The 8,815-nt window shown below is 46.8% G+C and overlaps 1 long non-coding RNA gene across 1 annotated transcript; it reads right to left on the bottom strand.

Annotated features, from left to right (window-relative positions):
- Positions 1-3,043: 3,043 nt before the first annotated feature.
- On the bottom strand, positions 3,044-7,431 carry LOC106783423 (uncharacterized). Its single transcript, XR_001381189.3, has 4 exons — positions 7,168-7,431; positions 6,747-6,858; positions 6,008-6,078; positions 3,044-4,523 (listed from the first exon to the last, which is right to left on the bottom strand). It is a non-coding gene; the product is annotated as an uncharacterized lncRNA (long non-coding RNA).
- Positions 7,432-8,815: the final 1,384 nt, after the last annotated feature.

Here is an 8,815-nt window from a genome sequence, read left to right as displayed (position 1 = left end):
ACCAGAAAGCTCCTCACTGCTATTATCTGGTATGTAATAGAAGTGGTATTTCATATGTGGAGGGTTGGGCAAAAGGTGGTACTCAGAACATATTAATTTGGATTCTATCTTTCTATCATAAAGCACATTAAATTCTGGATAGATTAGAAAATAAAATATAAAAACTGAGCCCACAGAATGTCTAAGGGCAAATTTAGGATCACAATTCGGGAAGGCTTTCCTAAATATTGCATCCACAGCAGAAACCATAGAGAAATTTATAGATTTCACTATGCAAAAATTAAATATTTCTGTATAGCAAATATACCATAGAATATACAAAAATTTCATAACCTTAATATATAAAGAACTCTTATAAAACCAGTAAGATAAACTGGTGAACAGAAAAATATAAAAAAATGTCAAGCCACTTTCATAAATTGTTAATGGAAGTGTAAACACATGAGGAAACACAATGTAGCAAAATATGTCCAACCCAGCGAGTCCCCTTCCATAAATTATCTTAAGAGAAGGATGGGACAAACACGTGAAGGATGATCATCACAACGTTATTCATGATAATTAAAAAATTGAAATTAAGCTAGCTGTCTGAAGAGAGAATAGGTTAAATAAAGGATGGTATCTATGCATTCAAAGAACATTTAACAGTGATGAATAAGGACGGTATAGATGTATATTTACTGACATGGACACGTTCTTGATCTGTGGTTAAGTGGAAAAAGGAAGTTACCAACATGCATCGAAATATGATCCTCTTTGTGTGTGTGAGCCTCTTCTTCTAGGCATAAAAATGCCTGGCAAGCTATTCGCCTAAAAGATAAATATATTTGTTTTGCTATATACAACATATATATCGTTCTCTGTGTTTTCCAATATTCCTTAAAGTAAATATATGTTTCCACGTGATAAACTTAAATATTAGCAGATTATTTTGTATGTACCAAATATTACATAATAAAAACCAAACAGAAACTGAAGATGTGCCTATAAACAACAAGACCATTTTTTCCCTTTTTTGGCTGAGCGGCCACTGAATTGGCCAGTAGGTTGCAAGAAAGTGCACGGGCGTGGGAACCCCCCCCGACGTGGGTAGAAATCTCAGCTATTCTGGACGAGTTGTCAGATTCTGGGCACACCCCCCACCTCCCTGAGACTCCGCGTGCTCGCCTGCGAAGTGAGAAGAATGTTTACCTCGCAGGATTATGGTGAAGAACATGGTGAAGCGATAAAGCTCCCTGCTCGGTGACTGGCACATAGATGCGTCTGAATAAATGGCAACAAACATCATCCTCCTTTAACGCTCGGCTTGAGTGCCTGTCCGATGTCGTCACCACCCACCCCAGACAGCTCCTTCTGTGCTGGCAGAGCTCCCATAGCACTCGATGGACGCCTGCCATTGCTCCCTTGCTCTGACCCCTAGATGTGAGCTCCTAGAAGCCAGGGATCAAGTGGGCCCATGTCTGGGTTCTAAGAACCTCGCTCAGTGCTTGGCACATAGTCGGGACACATGAAATATTTGTCAAATGAATAAAGGAATGAATGAAAAACAATGACGGTCGATGACAGCAATGTGGAAATAAGTCAACATTTCCCTCAGGGAACAATTTTAGAGGCCTAACACTCACTGGTATATATATTATGGTACACTTTGTTTTTAAACTACCTGAACATTATTTTGGAATCCCATTTCATAATATAATAAGATTTCAAAAAAAGGGATTATATAATAAGATATAAGATATAACAATAGAAATTGCAAATATTTATTGAGTACTTGACTGAGTGCATGGCGCTATATATATAAAATTTCTATAATATATGTATAATTTCATGTATTCCTCTCAAAAGATAAACAGAGAGGAAGCTGATGGTAGGAGAGTATAAGTCACTTGCCTCGGTATCTAGAAGTGGCAGAAATAGGATTTGAATCCAAGTCTTTCCGGTGGATTCGAGATCCTTAACCATGGGCTCTTAACCGTGGCCCTCTCCGAATGACATTTTAAAGGCTTTATTGAGAAGAATGAAGAAAGCTCCCTTCAGCTGGATCAGTGGACGTCAACAGCGCTGTAGAGAGGCCTACAGCGGCGGAAGATGAGCAAGAAGAAGTGTGTTGGGCTAAGAGGTAAGAGGAGGCAAGAATGATGGGCGGGAGGAGGCAGAGATGACAGGGAGAAACAAGACAGCAAGACGGGACACTAGACAGAGTCGGGGAAGCTCCACTGACTGCTGCGGCCTGCCGTTTTGGGAAGCATCATTTTTACTATTTGGACAAAATTGTGAAGCAGGTGATTCTTATGGCATAATCAGGCAGGCACGAAAGGCATGCAAATAGAATTTTGTTTTGTGTTACAGTTGAAAAAGATCAACTGTTATTGGACTAAGTATATTGATTTGGTGTCGCACTAAAGCAAATCCACCGTCCAGGGCAGTCTTGGCAGTAGGGAGAGGTCTGTCACCTCCCTCCCCGCAGCCCGGACCTTCCCCCACCCCCAAGCCTTTTCGGTGTTCTGTTTCTGCTAATCCTTGCTAAGAAGTAACTGGTGAGCAAGAGGTTAGCTGATGGGGTCTCAAGGTGTGACCTTTCCCAGGGGCATTTGCATGTTAATAGAGGACACTGGGAACCCAGGAACAGCCTCCAGGTCTCAAATGAAAGAAGTCCTGAAGGTGGATGAGAGGGGTGGGCCAGGCCCCCAGGGGCCCTGCTGTGCCTCCACGTTGATTCCGCCTGTGTGGATGGCCGCTGGTCTGGGCTTCCCTCCAGCTGCTTTGACAAAGAAGTGGTTTGGAGAAGAACAAAGCGATTGTGTTTATCCTCGGGCAAGCGCGCCATTGCCAGGGCTGTGTGCTCAGTGCCCAGCTCAGAGTCTGGACCCAGTAGGCTTTGCTTAATGGTTGTTCATTGAATGAATGAAGAATGGCCTTCCCACCGCCTCCCCACACACACACCTTTAGCCCTATTGCTCATGAGTCCTTTAGGCCCAAGATCCCAGGCCCAAGACCTGGACAATGTCTTTCTAGTTATAAGAACATCGCCGAGAAGAAATTTCTACCATTCGCATTTTATTATTTTTCCTCCATATAACTAGAAAACCTCAAAACTTGTGCTGAATTGCATGACCTCACTGACCATGTTTCGTGTTCCTCGTTGAACTGTGGTTGAAGCCATCTCCCTCTTAACTCCGGCCAAACTACAGGAAAGAAAATGCCCACGTGGACATGTTCTCAGGCGCTCGCGCATTTCAAGGTCCTAGGGAAGGAAGGGGGTGGGGGGCGGGGAGGGAGCAAGGAGGACAAGACTACTTTTCTGTTTGGCTGAATTCATCAAAAATGACCAAACCCCATACCGAACATTCATCACTAATTAAATCCTAGCACCATAATTCAGAGAAAACAATTACAGCATTTAGAATTTTTAAAGGAACTATTATTGCTGCCTTGGCCCTTTTAAAAATTATGCTCCCCAAAGGACAAAATGTGATCCATTAATATGTATGTATTATTACTTTTTTTGTAAGAGGAAGATTGCTGATGCCTGTGAATATGGAAGCATTTATCGGTTGCAGACAGCCGCTGAGTTGACTTGCAGTTTTAAGTGCAGTATTTTCTAGAATCTAAAAGGCTATAACATTAATTACCTTTTTGCCTTTAGTTGGTGGCCTGCTATTTTCTGTCTTGTGTTCTCTTCTCTTACCTGGCCACACGGGTAACTGGTTATCGAGTGAAGGGGCTAGTCAGACCCAGGAGGGGTAGAAACCATTATCGGGTCATTGTACAATAAGTCATTCAATGGAGCGCAATTCCTCCCGTTTACCACTGGTGCCCAGAATGAGTGGTTGATTTTCATTTTTCAGTTGAGGTTCCCCTGTGTGTTGGCTCCCATGCTCATCCCTGAGCAAAAGGCGTTCTGAATTTCTATGTCAAATCCGTGATCCTTCCATGTCGAGTGTCCCCAGCTAAACTGGGATCTGATACTTTTTTCTCTTTCATTGTATCCTTCTTTGTCCTGATAATTTAACAGAGTTACTGAGAAGTGTGTTAACTGAGTCTGGCAGCAAGGATCACAGTTGGCCTTTGTTAAGACGTACTGTGTGCTTGACTTGTGCGTGTGTGTGTGTGAGTGTGTGTGTGCGCTGGTGCATACATGCAGTATGCATGTATGTGTGTGTATATACATATAGAAAAGCACAGCTCAGACATTTCCATTCGGCTCCCTGATCAGTCCATTGTCACATGCATTTGGCATTCATTATCCGCGAGCCTCAGGCGCCTCTGGTCCTGTGCCCTGGCTCACAGTGATTCGGTTTATAGAGATCATATGGCAGGAAAGCAGACCTTGAAAGACAGAGCTCTGAGAAGCACATTTGATGAATTTCCTATGATTGGAGTCTGGGTTTATTCTTCTCTGCGGCGGGGCAGACACCCCAGAGCACCCGGCCGGCGGCCTGGGAGCCCAGCGAGGAGTGGAGGCCGTGACAATAAGCACACTGTTTTTTTCTTCACACGTCTCGGGTTGCATTTCCTATCTGGGAAAAAAAGAAAAGGAAGGCTTGTAAAGGATCCAGAATCTGGGCAGGAAACCACACAGAGTGAAGGTTGCCATTGTCATTAGCAATTAATGTAACCGCCAGGGCTGGAGGAGGAAGCCCTGCCAGGAGGCGCGGAGGGGGCCGCCCCCTGGTCACCAGCCGGGGCTGGCTGGAGGAGTGGGCAGGACGTCTCCACTGGCTCTCCTGAGAGATCCCACAGTGCTAATTTTGTTTATTGTAAAACAAGGTGCCCGGGACTTGCTAAGTTATAAAACGTCTCTGCCGCCCATTGTCACTTTCTGTGGCTCCATGTCCAATTCGTTAGTCCCCTAGATAAGTGATTTTATTTTTGTCTTAGTCTGTTGAGGCTCATTTCTTTTACAGGATTTCCTGAGTGCCTTCTCTGTGCTGAGGCCTTGGGCACGGGGCTGGAGGCTGATGCTCCTTGAGACCCGTGCTGAGTGTGTGTGTCCAGGCAGGCGCAGGGCTGTGCGTTCTCCACCCATCACCTCAGTTAGGCATCAGTACAACTCTACGAGCTAGATTTTCTCCTCACCCCATTTTACAGGTGGCATGGCTGAGGCCCAGGGAGATTAATGAACTTGCTCCAGATCATAAAACCCATACATGGGCTGGCTGGGATTTGAGCCCAGGCGAACTTGTCTCTTCAAACCTCTGCTCCTAATCCTTGTTTTATGCCCTGAAGAAGCCAACAGTCTAGGGGCAGGGGAAAGGGTGTTCCTGCAAGTCAATCAATGATTAAATGACAAGGTGATGTGGGCTCTGATGAGGGTAAGCATAAGGTCTCTGGGAATCCAGAGAAGAGACACCTAATCTAGCCTGGGGAGGCACTCCAGGAAGGCTGCCTGGAGGAGGGGAGTCTGACATTCCTCCTGTGCTCTCTTGTGTCCCAATGGTATGTTGGCCAAACTAGTCAGTCTGGAAGGGATCATTAAGGTATTTGTATCTCTGTGCCGCTCACTATGTAGGTGTTGGAATGTTCTGCAGACCTGTCCGGTCCCTGAAGATGTCTGCTTCTTATGTCCTACTCAGCAAGGTCCCAATTGGCTTGATAAGAGCTGGGACGGCCGGCATTTCTTCTACACTTTAGATGGATTCAAACCTCTCTCCTCCTCTCCTTCCCCTCCCTGCTTTGTCTGTCTTCCTCTTCCTCCCTCCCCTCTCTTCCCCCACCCTCTTTCTCTTTCTTTCTGGTAGTTTAAAAAATGCCACTTTTCATTAATGTGACCAAAATGTCATCAAGTAGTTTAATGCTCTTTAATGTCCTTGTATCGTTTACGTTTTGCGAACAGTGTGGAAATGAATCCCATCTGTGGGTTCAAGAACATCAAAAAATTTGGACAGGCTATTTAGACGTGCTCCTTCACATTGCATTAGCGTGTACAATGTCAGCGGCCGAGCCCAGCGCGCCGGCCGGCCTCAGCCCGCCCTCCCCAGCCTGGGAGGGACAGACCACTTACCTCAGGAACTCAGTCAGTCCTGGGGATGGGGTCTGGAAGGCTGCCCAGAGGCCCCAGGAAAAGTGTGAAGCCTAAATAAAAAATGAGAAATGATTCAGGAAAATCTCTCTCTTCCTTTCTGGTGCCAAGACACCCCAACAATAGCTTTTTCATCACTGGGGTGAGAGGCTGGTTATAATGCGGTCTGACTTCTTCAAAAGTAATTAGCCTGCCTCTCTCTCTCTCTCTCTCTCTCCTCTCCCCCTGCCCACCCTAGTTCCCCAGGGAAGAAAGCTCAGGGGCCAAAATTAAGCTGACAGTTTGTAAGGAGGTGGCTATAAACCAAAAATGACTGGCCAGTGTCAAGTTCAGAGCCAGAAGAGCTCATAAGAGAGGCGGTCTCTGTGGGCTCGCATCAGCAGGGTGGCGAGTGCAGGACGACCCTTTCGCTGTAGCATCGCTCCCCTTGAATTCTGGCGGCTCTACTTTCTAGAAATAGGGTCCTGAACGAGTGAACCGCTGTGTCTCAGTCTCCTTACCTGCGAGGTGAGGATACCGATGATATCAATGAGTTAAATGAGCTCGAGGGTGTGAAGTGGGCAGAGGAGTGTCCGCCACAGGAAGTCCTCAGCAGAGGGCACTGGTGTCGCTTTGTGGCCCGGCTCCTGCCACCTCACGGCACCTACACTGAGCCCCTCCAGGGGCTGCCAGGTGGACTCAGCCCCTTCCTCCCTCCAGCTGGGCTGTCCTGAACACTCACCTTCCCCTCCCCTGCAGGGACGGTGGCGAGGGGAGGGACAAGGGACCTTGACTCCAAAATATCCTGGCCTTTTTTTCGAGCTCTCTGGAAACCCCTCATTCTAATGTGCTCCCTGGAAAGAAAGATGTGGCTTTTTATTTCAGGAAAAAAAAAAACAAAACACAAAAGCTTCTATTCTTCCCCAGACATGGGGATCCGCAAGAGTGGATTTTTAGCTGTTAATCATTACAGCTCGGTGAATAACAATCCACTTCTCTGAAGGCTCTGGGTCCCCAGCCGGTACTGTAACCTCCCCTGCTCTTGCGAATGTCCTTTAATTCTAAATACAAACGTCAGCACATAACTTCTGATGGTTATTTCACAATGTTTAACACAAGGCCATTCTGTCTTACCTTCTAAGTTAAACAAACAAACACATTACCTTAATGCAATTTCCAGAAGGACAGTTTGCTTCTAGGCTCTCCATCGGATGTGCTCTGTAAGACGTGTGCCGTCAACCTGGGGGTTATTTATGTTAAGACAGTTGGGCCAAGGCCAATGAGTTCTGTGTGGAGGTCCCTGGAGACTTGTGAGCGCAGCTTAGCGAGGCCACTGCTGCAGCCTTTGTGCTCAGCTGGATGGGAAGGACACCAGATTCTGAAGACCAGCAGGCCTGGCTGTAAGATCTAATCATCTCCAACTTGCTGTGTGACCTTGGGCAAGCCACGCAGTCTCACCCAGCCAGAATTTTTCTGTCAGTGTAAAATGATGCTGGTCAGTGTCTGTGTTGTGCCTCTAAGTGTCATGGAGACGTTATGTGCTCACAGGCTCCAGTTAAGAAGGCTGTTCCTGACCACCTGACTGGGTTCAATGCTCGAGTCTTCCTTGAGCCATCTACTTTCCATTGGCACGCTCATAGCACTGTTGTGGGCCTGTGGTATAGTACCACGGCTAAGAGCATAGACTCAGGAGCCAAGCTACATGGGTTTGACTTCTGGCTCTGTCGCTTGTTGGCTGGTGACCCTGGATAAGTCACCCAACTTCCAAGGCTAATAACAGTATCTGTCTCAAAGGACTGTTGTAAGGATTAATTGAGCGTAGCGCCTGACACAGCAAACGCACTGTATAATAAGTACGTCGACTGTTATTCTCTCTTCAATTATTTAATCTCTCTCTTTAGTACTACACCGAGAGTTCTCTGAGGAGAACCGTGTCTGCTTTTGCTGCCGTAGCCCACCAGTGAGCACAGGGTCTGGGAGACTCATTATTATTTGTTGAACTGTATGGAAGTGAAACAAATGATGTAAAAAGGCTTTGTAAACCACCATGCAAGAAATTTTTTCCTATTAGCTCTGGAGGGAGTTTATTAGATGAGATATCTCCAGGGCTCTCAGAATTGCTGCTGCTGTTCAACTTAACAAATTTTTTTTTTCTCCCCAAATCCCCCCAGTACATAGTTGTGTATTCTAGTTGAGGGTCCTTCTAACTGTGGCATGTGAGACACTGCCTCAACGTGGCCTGACGAGCGGTGCCATGTCCGCGCCCAGGATCCGAACCCTGGGCCGCCGAAGCAGAGCGTGAGAACTTAACCACTCGGCCACGGGGCCGGCCCCTGAACGTAACAAATTTTGATCAGTTGACTAGCCGGTTTATGAATTATCTCTTTTGTCAGTCTTCTCCACATTTAGTTCTTTTCTTCCTGGTTTGTGCTGAGTGGGTCTGTAAGAAAAAGCCTTTGGGTTTGCTGACAGATTTGACTCAGCCAACGTTTACCGAGTGGCCCCTACAGGGCAACCCCAGGCGGAGAGAGGTTGCCGATGGGAGGCAGAGGGAGACTCGTTTCCAAGCTCCTAGTCTAAGCAGGGGAGGAAGGTGTATGACTCCAGGCCCGGCCTTGTGTAGCATCCTATGCCCCTGGCCACAGCGACAAATGAAGGCCTGACCCAACCTGGGTCAAAGTCCTCCCCAGGATTTTCTCGATGGTGACTGAGAGGCACGCTCTCTTTCCTTTGGGGTTGAATGGTGGTCAAAGGTAAGCCTGGGCGCGTCTGGAGGCCAGGCTTACTCTTTCCATGCGGCCTGGAGGGAGC

The sequence above is a fragment of the Equus caballus genome, chromosome 7 (genome assembly GCF_041296265.1).
Source record: "Equus caballus isolate H_3958 breed thoroughbred chromosome 7, TB-T2T, whole genome shotgun sequence".
NCBI lineage: Eukaryota > Metazoa > Chordata > Mammalia > Perissodactyla > Equidae > Equus > Equus caballus.
The sequence above is the reverse complement of the archived record's forward strand: the minus strand, read 5'-3'. Positions and strand labels throughout refer to the sequence as shown.